The sequence below is a fragment of the Ailuropoda melanoleuca genome, chromosome 6 (genome assembly GCF_002007445.2).
Source record: "Ailuropoda melanoleuca isolate Jingjing chromosome 6, ASM200744v2, whole genome shotgun sequence".
In the NCBI taxonomy this organism is placed as follows: Eukaryota; Metazoa; Chordata; class Mammalia; order Carnivora; family Ursidae; genus Ailuropoda; species Ailuropoda melanoleuca.
Genome location: NC_048223.1, coordinates 115,856,856 through 115,867,440, shown reverse-complemented (window position 1 = coordinate 115,867,440; position 10,585 = coordinate 115,856,856). Strand labels below are relative to the sequence as shown.

At 53.4% G+C, this 10,585-nt stretch overlaps 1 long non-coding RNA gene across 1 annotated transcript in view; it reads right to left on the bottom strand.

The window, feature by feature from the left end:
- The window catches only part of LOC117802759, an 8,495-nt gene extending 3,537 nt beyond the window's left edge, over positions 1-4,958 (bottom strand). The window contains exons 1-2 of the long non-coding RNA XR_004626274.1: positions 4,601-4,958; positions 3,683-3,836 (exon numbers count right to left, since the gene is read on the bottom strand). This is a non-coding gene — a long non-coding RNA (uncharacterized LOC117802759). The remainder of the gene's footprint in view (positions 1-3,682; positions 3,837-4,600) is intronic.
- Between the last annotated feature and the right edge of the window lie 5,627 nt (positions 4,959-10,585).

Here is a 10,585-nt window from a genome sequence, read left to right as displayed (position 1 = left end):
TAAATATATATATATATATATATATATATATATATATATATATATATATATATTCCTAAGTAGCGTTTATTATTCTAACTAATAAGATTACATTAAGTCCATGTTGTACCAGTTTGTAGTTTTTAGCATCCAATGGAGATAACATTCTAAAAAATAAAACTGATCTATTTTTAATTGCCTTTAAATCCTGATGCTCTGTGGCATCCCTTGAATCCATGGGTTTGAGTGCTTCAGACAATGGGTGGGTTTCTGCTACAATAATAAATTCGTTGCTCAGCTATGACAATCAAATTCAACTTATTTTGTTTTGCCTCCTTGGCAAAACAATGGTCTCAAAAGCTGGGCTCTGTTAAAAGATAAAAAAGGCTTTCTAAATTCCGAAGCTTCCCTCTAAGTAGGAAGCGTCAGTACCACTGACTTTGATCACAGAGCTTTACTATAAGCCATAAATAGAAGTCAGCATAAGCGAAGTTGCCAGCAGACAGGAAAGCGAAGGAGAAAGCACTCCGCCCTGCCTGGGAGAGATTGGAAGGTGATGAGAGAGCAGCCTGATGATGGATGTGGCCAAGAGCTGGGGAACCTCTGAGAGAAACCCAGAGGCTGGGAGCCGGGGGTGGTCCTGGGAAGGGAGGAGTCCAAGTAGATGGACCTGAGGTGGCGCTCCCAGGTGTGCACACATGGAGCCCTGCGTCTCCGACAGAAGCCTCAGGTGTTCATGGTATTTCCAGAGGTGAAGGTGCACAGAGGTGCTGAGAGACGAGGGGGGTGGGGGGGGGGGGACAAGCAAAGACCAGGGGGGTGGAGTGGGCTGAGGACAGAGACCAGGGCAGCGGGAGCAAAGGCACAGTCCCGGCTTAGCTGGAGAGGGTGCAGGGAAGCACTCCCAGGCCAGGTGGGACATTCATTTAATCAGAGCAGAGATGAGTGGGATGGGTCACTTAACCGTGGGCCATAGAGGACCCAAAGGACAGCAGGTGCACCCGAAGCCCGTCCCCATCACCACCCTAGGGCCACGTTCCTTCCTTCATGGCATCCGCACCCCAGTCTAGTCCTGGGTGGAGTCATTACAAAGGAGCGCGTATCCCAGGACCTGGCTTTGTTCTGGGCCTTGCGAGGAGACCACAGGAGCCCTCGTGCTCTAGGGGAGGGCTCAGCCACCCTGAGAAGTTACTGACACAAGATGCCACAGAGAGGCCACACAGGCTTCAGGGTCAGACCAGGCCGTTTGGTCACTGAATCCCTGTTTCTTCTGAAGCCCTGGCATCTCCAAGTGCTCAGGCTTTCGGGCTCAGCTGTTCCATTAACGTACAGATGAAATTGCCCAGCGCTGTCCCAAACACTGAGGGAAGTCAGGCGTCACCCCAGCAGCCCTGAGGATCCCTGGAACAATGGTGGTGGGAGGGAGGGGACATCCTTCTGTCAGCTCACATCAGGCGCTCTGAAAGCGTGTCACCAGGCTACTGGGAGGAGTGCTCTTGTCTTGAAGGTTTGGGGGAAGGGATGAGCTAATACAGAACAGACAGGAAAACAACTTCAGACTCAATATTAGATATCCCATTTCTGGAAGATATATTGGCCGATTGCAACCATTAAGACTCCCTCTCAGAGTCAGACAAGGAGGAGCTCAAATCCCAGGCCTCCCCTGTGCACGTCGCTTCCCTTCCTGAGCCTCAGTCACTTATCTGTAAAATGGGGTCATAATGCCCCTTTGCAGGTGTGAGGGTTCTGAAGAACCTGGTGGGAAGGACTAGCACGTTCAGGGTCACAACGAAGGCACCACAGATGACAACAGTCCCTGGTATGGGCTTCTGGCCTTGCCCCTTGGTTTCCAGAGGACACCAATGAAGTCAGGCCGTAGGATGGGAGGGAGGGAGAAAAGAAAGCTGGGGTTCCCCAAGGCAGTGGGGTGCTTCAGAGGTCGTGTCTGGAGGGGTCAGTGGTGGAAAGCTGGTGGAGGGGCGATGGTGACCTGATACCCCTGACAGAAGGAGGTGGAATGGCAGGGCAGCGGCGGGACCTGTGTCTTGGGCACCCCAACACAGAGCACCAGCCCCAGGGGAAGCAGGAGGCGGAAGTGGGGCCTGCAGGGGCCTGGGGGCCGGAGAGGAGGAGCTGCAGGGTGGAATCAGTCCAGCGGCCGCATGGATGAGGCTGGAGACCTAGGAGGGGGCTCAGTAGATGGTGGACCCAGGTTTTCTGGGGGCACGGACTGAGGGCACACAGACCTCCTCGGCACGCCTGCTCTCCTGCGAAGAGGGAGAGCTGGGCCCCCAGCCCCTGCTTCAGAGGGCAGGTCGTTCCTAGCAGGACCAGTCTTCAGAGAGACCGAAACGTACCATTGATGTTCCTGTGTCCGGGGGCTCTCAGGCTGTGGCAAGAGCCCGTGAGAGCACAGTCGCTGAGCCTCGCCCGGGGTTTCTGGTTCAGTAGGTCTGTGGTGGGGCCTGATAATTTGCATTTCTAGTATGTTCCCAAATGATGTTTGTGTGGCTGGTCTGGGAACCACATTTTGAGAACCACTGCCCCAGATCTCGGGCCAGTATCTTCTGGGATCCTCAGAGCATGTTCTGTGGCAAATACGACCCTTCCCTGCACATGGCATAGCTTATGATGGTCAAGGTCAGAGAGGGTAAGTGATGTCGCTCCGCTGAGCGGTGACAGGGGCAGAATTTGCATTAGGTCCTGCCAGCACCTAGCGCTCTGCTCCTTCACCGTGATAATGACCACTGTCACTGTCACCGTCGTCGTCATCATCATCATCATCATCATCCACGTACTTTGAACTCTCCGGGGGGCCTGTCTTGCAGCTTTGCCCTTTTGGGGCCCAGCCAGAGCTTAACAATTGTTAGCTGAGTGGAGCTGGTCAGTGAGGAAGAGTTTCTCAGACTGTGATTGGCGACGGTCAGCGGAGACACCCCCTGAGAAGGTGGTTAAGTGGTTTGTTGGTTTGTCTACTTACTTATGACAAGTAGGGGCAGGGACGTCATGCGAGGGTGAGGTTTAGAGGTGACAGAGGGAAGCGGAACAGCAGTTTGGCCATGCTACCCTTCACTCTCTTTCGAGACCCTCTGGGAGCAGGAAAGGCTGCTTGCGCCAACCAGGGGGGCTCTGACCCAGGCCTTCCACACTTCGCCTGCCTGTAGGGCCGTGCTGCCTGGGGGCCCAGCCCGAGCTGCCGTCTTGAGGGGTAAACCATGGCTTGCTGTTGGCGTGCGGGGCCTGCTTCTGTAACCCTGCTCTGCCCCCCTGAGTGACCTCAGCCGGGGCCTCTCAAGGGGAGACAGGGAAACCCCTGGGCCCAGGTGGGCCTGCAGAGCTGGCAGAAGCTTCTGGGGCTGCAAGTATTTGGGGGGTTGGCCCAATCTCCTCATCTAGCCAGGGCTCTCGACGGCCTCTGGCCCCATTTCAGTCAGCTGGGGCTGCTGTAACACAGATACCGCAGCCTGGGGGATTAAGCAGCAGACATCTATTTCTCAGTGTCCTGGAGGCTGGAAGTCTGAGATCAGGGTGCCAGCAGAGTGGGGTTCGGGTGAGAAGCCCTTCTGGCTTACAGATGGCCTCCCTCTTCTTATGTTGTCACGTGGAGGGGACAGGGAGCAGGGAGAGGAAGCAAGCTCCCTCCTGTCTCTTTCTGTAGGGGCCCTGGTCCCACAGTAGGGCCCCACCCTCATGACCTACTCACCTCCCAAAGGTGCCACCGGCTCATCCTATCCCAGCGGGGATGAGGGCTTCCAGAATGATTCCGCAGAGACGAGAGCATTCAGTCCGTAGCAGGCCCCATCTGCTCACCTGCCTTCTAGCTGTCATTTAACTTCTGTGTGTCTCAGTTCCAGCATCTGCAAAAGAGTGGAAACAAGTGTCCCCCAAACATGCCCGCTGGTGGACAAAGCACCAGATCTGGGCCTACCATGCAGGTGCTTCTCCATCGATGCTGGCAGAGTAAGCAGAGTCTGCCTACTCTGCCAGCATCAATGGCCCTGTGGGTCCCCTGATCCTATTCCCTGGCCCTGGAGCAAGGCGGGTGCACTCTGAGGGCCCCTTCTTCTGCCACCACTTAAATGTCATGGCCCTGGGAGCATCCTGGACCCTCCTCCCCTCTCCTCCTCTACGCCCGCTCCAGGGCAAGTTCACACACTCACAGGCTGCTCATTCCCTCCCTGCCCCCCCCACCCCGTGCCGATGGTCCCCAGAGACAGTTGTCTGGACACCTGCCCTTGGACATCTCAGAGACACCCCGAGCCAGCATGTCCCAAGGTGGAACCACCATCGTCCTCACTGTCCCCCTTCCCGACTCCATCCTGTGCTCCCCATTTGCCCAAGCCCAGATCCCGGCCCCATCCGGGCACCACCCTGTCCCACATGACCCGTCACCAAGTTCATGGAGCCTAGCTAGCCTGGCACATGTGGGAGATGGGAGCTACGGCGGGTGGTTATGTGTGGCTGTGTCTGGGAGAAGCTGTCTGTCTAGAGCTGGTGTCAGTGAGCTCCAGGGGATAGTCACCCCCGCTCCAGACCTCCCACCTCTGGATTTCGGTCCCCAGGCCCCTCAGGGGCCACATCCCTTCCCCCATTGTCCCCTCCCAGAGGCAGCCCTCCTGACCTGGAGCCTGGAGCCCTTGTGGCAAGTTCCCTTGACCTGCAGAGAAATCTCCAGCCACAGCAGGGAGAAAGCGCTGGCCTGCCTCTCTTGCTTCTTCCCGAGAGCCCCATAAAACATGCAGGCAGCCTAGGACTCCCCTTAATGGGATTGTGCAATTACGATCCCATCCCTTTGGATTTATTCATTCCAGAAACATCCTCGGGGGCCCCTTTGTCCAGGCCCAGGAAATGATTCAGACCTGGGCGCTGCCCTGAACTCTTGCACAGCTTAAAACCCTTTTCCTCTCTCGGTTCCCATTTCAGCTCCTGGAGGAGGCTTGCTCCCACCAGGCTTGACACTGATGTCACTGCTGGGCTCACCCCTGGGTTTCCGTTTTGGCCTGTGTCCCAAATGGCTGTCAAGGCTTCCGTCCTCCCCTCCCCACTGCTTGGCCTCCCTCCTGCGGATGGGAGCCGAGAACAGGAGCTCTGAGTGAGCCTCCTGGTTCTATTCTCTCTGTGAATGTGATTCTATTGAGAGTATGTCAGTGGGGCAAGCAGGCGCTCTGTGGCGGCAACATCAGTGGCCCTATAGCATAGAAATGGGGCAGGTCTGAATGGTCCCCAGCCCGGACAGCCCCTGTCTGCGTCCCCATGCCTTCTGCCTGCACCCCCATTGCCAGGAGCTGCAGCCTCTGGGTTTGCACAGAGGCACCTTGAATGCATCTGAGAAGGCCCGAGCCTGCTGTCTGCTGCCCCCCGTCCCAGCACACGCAGAGGCCACGGCAACGAGAGGTAGTTCTCCCCTTTAAACTTAAAAATCTCCCCCCTCCTCCTGCCCCAGAGAGATTCGTGAGCAACCCAAATACATCTTTAGAGAAGGCTTTTAGGTGGTTGAAACTTTTATGTTTTAAGCAAATTCAGAGAAGTTTGGTGCCCTGAGAAGTGCTCCTTGTTCTCAAGGACAGAGGGCTACTGGGTGGGGGTGGTGAGGAGCCTGGGGAGCAGGGAGGAGCAGAGAGCAGAGAGCCTCGGGACGACCAGGCAGCCAGAGGGCCTTTAGGAACATGGAACCCTCTGACATTTTAGCCATGGCTTCTGGGGTGGGCTATGTTGGGATCTGGTGTCTCTCTGCCACCTGCTTTCTCCTAGGTGGCTCCAGTCACCCTCTCAGCCTCCCCCTAGCGTCCCCCCACCCCCAACACACCCATATGCCTCCTGGCTTTGAGCCATCCCACTTACTTTGAGCCATTCTGAATCCTTTACAAATGCACAGACCCAAGGAAAGCATTTGATTGGTCCCACCAAGCACTGTCTCCAGGAGACCTGGCAGTTCCAGACACAGGAGGGTGGCTTCCGGACAGGACAGGGATCTCCCCATGGCTGCCCCTTCTGCCTCTCTTGACAGTTCTGCAGGGAGCCTTTCATCTGCAGACTGGCTTTGAACTTCTCCAGGAGGGGCACGCAGGGGTCCACCTAAGCGAAACTCTTGATAATTATGTGAGAGCCACGGTTCTTTGCTCTGGTTTTTGGCAGCTGTGTGACCACGACAAGTCACCGACCTCTCTGAGTCTTGGTGTCCTCATCCACGAAATGGGCTTACACCACACGTCTTTCCTCGGGCTCTTTTGCGGACAGACTGAGATCCAGTGTATTGAGTGCCTCGCACTGAGGCCACGCTTTATAAAGCAGCAGCCCCTCCCTGCTTGGTCACCTCTCTCTGAATGTGACCCGCAGGAGATCCGAGCCGAGGTCTGAGATCCGCGCTTCTCTGGGGCTGGGGAATGGGCTGCATGACTCCGGGCCTCTGCAGCCCCTGGCCCCTGGAGCTTTCTCCCGGAGAGCGGTGCTGTCGGGAGGGTACTTGGGGTAGAATGAATCCCGAGCCCAGGAGCTGAGGCCTGCGCTCATTAAGATGTTTTCCCCCAGCATCATGCTCCTTAAAGAAAAATGGAAACATTTACTAAGGAAACAGAACCTCTGAAGAGTAAATGTTCTTCTGAGCTGTTTTGTTCGTTTCTCTCCCTACTGTCTCCGGCGCTTTGTGCGTCTCCAGGAGGGCTGATAACACAATCAATAGCTGTTTTCCTCTAATTTATTGACCTCGATTGCTTAAACCTAATTAGCATGTTTCAAAGCCATGAAGAGCGCCTCAGTCCCGGACTTCGATGGGGGGATTGATCGTGCAGCCGCCCTGAGCCAAGTGCATCGGGAGGGACAGATCTTACCAACAGCCTCATTCTGTCTATGCTGGAGCCCCCACCCGCTGGCCCCCTTGGTAGGTGGGTGACTTGACTTTCTCTAAGCCTCCTCCTTTCTGATAGCACTGTAGCAGGAAGGGAAGAAAAGGCCTTCTTTAAGAAGCCACCATCACCAAGGCCATACCTTGGGCTTCTATGATTGCCAAGAGGAGGCCCTTCGGGCCCAGCAGGAAGGCTGGTGGCTGGAGAAAGAAGAGGCCTGGTGTGGCGAGAGGAGAACCTGCTGGTGACCGGGCCGGGGGACTTCCAAGGACAGAGATGTTGAATGTCTGATTTATATGTGCTGTGCTGGATATCAGGCCCTCATTGTCCCCAAATCTGCCCTGAAAATCTTCCCCAACAAAGAACAAGCTTGCCCGGAATATGGAGCTGTGTTGGGGTCAAAGTCAGGGTGACCTTAGCAGACTTTTTTTTAAATTGAGATATAATTAACAGAACATAAAATTCACCAACGTAAAATGTGCAATTCAGTGGGGATTTAGTATATGGTTGTGCAACCGTGACGGCTGATTTCAGATTTCCATCACCCTAAAGAGAAACCCCATCCCATTAGCAGTCCATCCTGTCCCCTCCCCCAGCCCCTGGGCACCTGCCAAGCTGCTTCCGGTCTCTGGGGATTCGCCTGCTGTGGACATTTCCTATCATACAGTATTGTCCTTTGGTGTCTGGCTTCTCTCAGCATAGTGTTTTCAAGGTTCCTCCATGTTGTAGCACGTGTCAGAACTTTATTCCTTTTTATTGCTGAATTACTTTCCGCCATATGGATCAACTAGATCTTATTTATCCGCTCATCATGAGGGGGTCTGGGGCGTTTCCGCCTTTTGCCTGTTGTGAGCAGTGCTGCTGTGAACGCTCATGTGCTGCTTATTGTATGAGAGAGATTTTTCCTTCTCTTGGATCTACTATGGAGGAGCGGGATTGCTGGTTCAGTGGATAATTCCAAGTTTGACTTTTGGAGGAACAGCCGACCTGTTTCCATGGGCTGCTTTTGTAGCCCCGCACGTGAGATACTGGGGGTACGAGGGATGAGAAGAGGTCGTCACTCCCTATTGAAGGCAGTGCAATTAGGAAAACACAGAGCCGAGAGAGGCTGCACAGGGCAGGGGTGGAGGAGCCGTGGGGACGAGCACCGAGGGACAAGGGCTCCTTCCTTCCTTAACAGACCTGACCCTGAGGCTCAGCCGGAGCCCTAGTGGGTGAAGGGTGTTGGGGGAGCAGCACCTCCTCCCATCTGCCCTGTCTTGGGGGACCCCGCCATCGCTCTGCCATCACTGACAGGGGAAGAAGACAAAGGGGGGGTGGGGGTCAGACATGAAGTCTGGACGGAAGGAGGGGAGACAGTGCATCTGCCGTCTCCCGGCAGCCCCTTCCAGCCTGTGTGGGCCGCTCAGTGCCAGGCCCCTGTCCTCTGCTGGTCTCTCTCTTGCCTCCTTCCAGAGCCTGTGTCTCTGGGCCAGTGTTGCCTCCAGGTTGATGAGGAGAGAATGAAACAGGATACAGCAGACAAATCAGGACCAGCTAAGACCCAGGTGGGGGCCTGGGCTCTCCTCTCCTCAACTCTAGCCCACCTCAGGGTCATGAGTAGAGGGCAGACCTCGGGGTCGGTNCCCCCCCCCCCCCCCCCCCCCCGGGGGGGGAGACACTGCAGTTCCCCACTCCCCACTGGGAGAGGGTTGTGGCTGTTAGCCTGCTGGAGCTTTCTGGGGATGACTTGTGGTTGCAAAGCCAGCGTATCCCTGGGGGCCCTCATGCGCCAGTGCGAGCCTTTTCTTAAGTCTCTGGCATATTCTCTAAAGGAAGCCGCTCGACAAAATTGTTTATTAAATGACAAGGGTGGAGGAGGTGAGAGATATTTGGAACCAAATATTCGTGAATGGCATCCCTTGCTCCTAGCAAGAGTGATTTTGAAGAGAAACATGATTAAAACAAGGGGATTCCCCTGAGTCAGTCCAGGCTGATTGAATCATGGGGAGGAAATGACACTCTGGGTTCATTTGTTACGCCATTTTTAGGCATTTAAGATCACTGGGGAAACTTTGTGCTTCCTCGTGAATGCCTCTGAGAGAGGACCAGACGGTCATGGCGAGGGGCCCTTGGGGTGGGGGCATCCTTGTCTGAAGGTGTGGGCAGGCACAAAGCATCTTTCTCACAGGCTGTCAGATGCTGGGGCCTGGGCAGCGGTGCTTGGCGGAGCTTTCTGGAAGGGGGTGATGTCAACCTGTGTGCATGTTCTGGCCCCTCCCGTGGCCAGGAGCCCCTTTGTTCCCAGGTGAGTGACCAACCAGCCTGGCTTACCTGGCACAGAAGGAGTTCCTGGAATGCAAGACTTTCAGATTTTTAAACCAGGACAGTCCCAAGCAAACTGGAAGCCCAGGTTCCTTTCAGTGGGGAATGGTATTTAGAAACCAAGAGCTGGGCTCTTGGCAGCTCATTGGTACCAGAGGGCCATTGCTCCTAGGCCTTTCCTATAAAGGAAACTAGGAACTCCATGTTTTTTAAACCCAAGATACGCACTGATCTATCTCATTCAAATCCAGTAACGTACAATTTTCCGCCGCCCGTTCTGCGTTCGTATCTGTCTCTCCACGGCAAACCCTGGTCTACAACAACAAATATTTGCTCATTTGTTCTACCCTTCAATACACAGAAAACATATCTTCAGAATTATGCCACACAGACCTCTACCAGCCACAAACCTACAAAATTCAGTTCAAGAGGCCTTTGCCGTTCTTTTTACTGTGAGGAAGTGTCATTTTAAAGATACATGGTCATGGGGCGCCTGGGTGGCTCAGTCGGTTAAGCGTCTGCCTTCCGCTCAGGTCATGATCCCAGGGTCCTGGGATCGAGCCCCATATTGGGCTCCCTGCTCAGTGGGGAGTCTGCTTCTCCCTCTGCCTCTGTGTGCTCTTTCTCTCAAATAAATAAATAAATCTTAAAAAAAAATAAAGATATGTGGTCATAATACTGTGCCCCAAATTACTTGAATTAGTGATTTTCTTTGTTAAGTTACCTTGTACCTACCACTCATATGATGCAGGGTAAGGTTTATTTGCTTTTCTTTTTCTCTTTTTCTTCTTTTTTTTTTTTTAAAGATTTTATTTATTTATTTGACAGAGATAGAGACAGCCAGCGAGAGAGGGAACACAAGCAGGGGGAGTGGGAGAGGAAGAAGCAGGCTCATAGCAGAAGAACCCATTGTGGGGCCCAATCCTACAACGCCAGGATCACGCCCTGAGCCGAAGGCAGATGCTTAACCGCTGTGCCACCCAGGCGCCCCTATTTGCTTTTCTTTATGTCAAATTTAGGGTTTGCTTTTAAAAAATCCCTTGGACTTAATTTTATTTTTGGATATATGAAGCACTCCATACTGAATTATGTACAGAACGGCTATCCCCATCCCCTTCATCATGCCTGCCCATTTTTATTAGCTTCTGATTTATTGTTCCTGTGCCTCCTTTTGCAAAGCTAAGCGTGTATATATATATGTATATATGTATATTTCCCCTTATCTTGCAGAAAACGTAGAATACATTTTATGGGCTTTTGTAATTTGTTTGTTTTCCTTAATAATATATATCCTGGAAATCGCTCCATGTTAATTCACAGAGAGTTTCTTCATTCATTTCTGTGGCTCCATAGAATTTCATCAAATGGATATACTATAGTTTATATCCAGCTAGTTTATGAGTGACCATTCATGCTGTTGCTAATATTTTGAAGTTACAAATAATCCCACCTTTTGCATT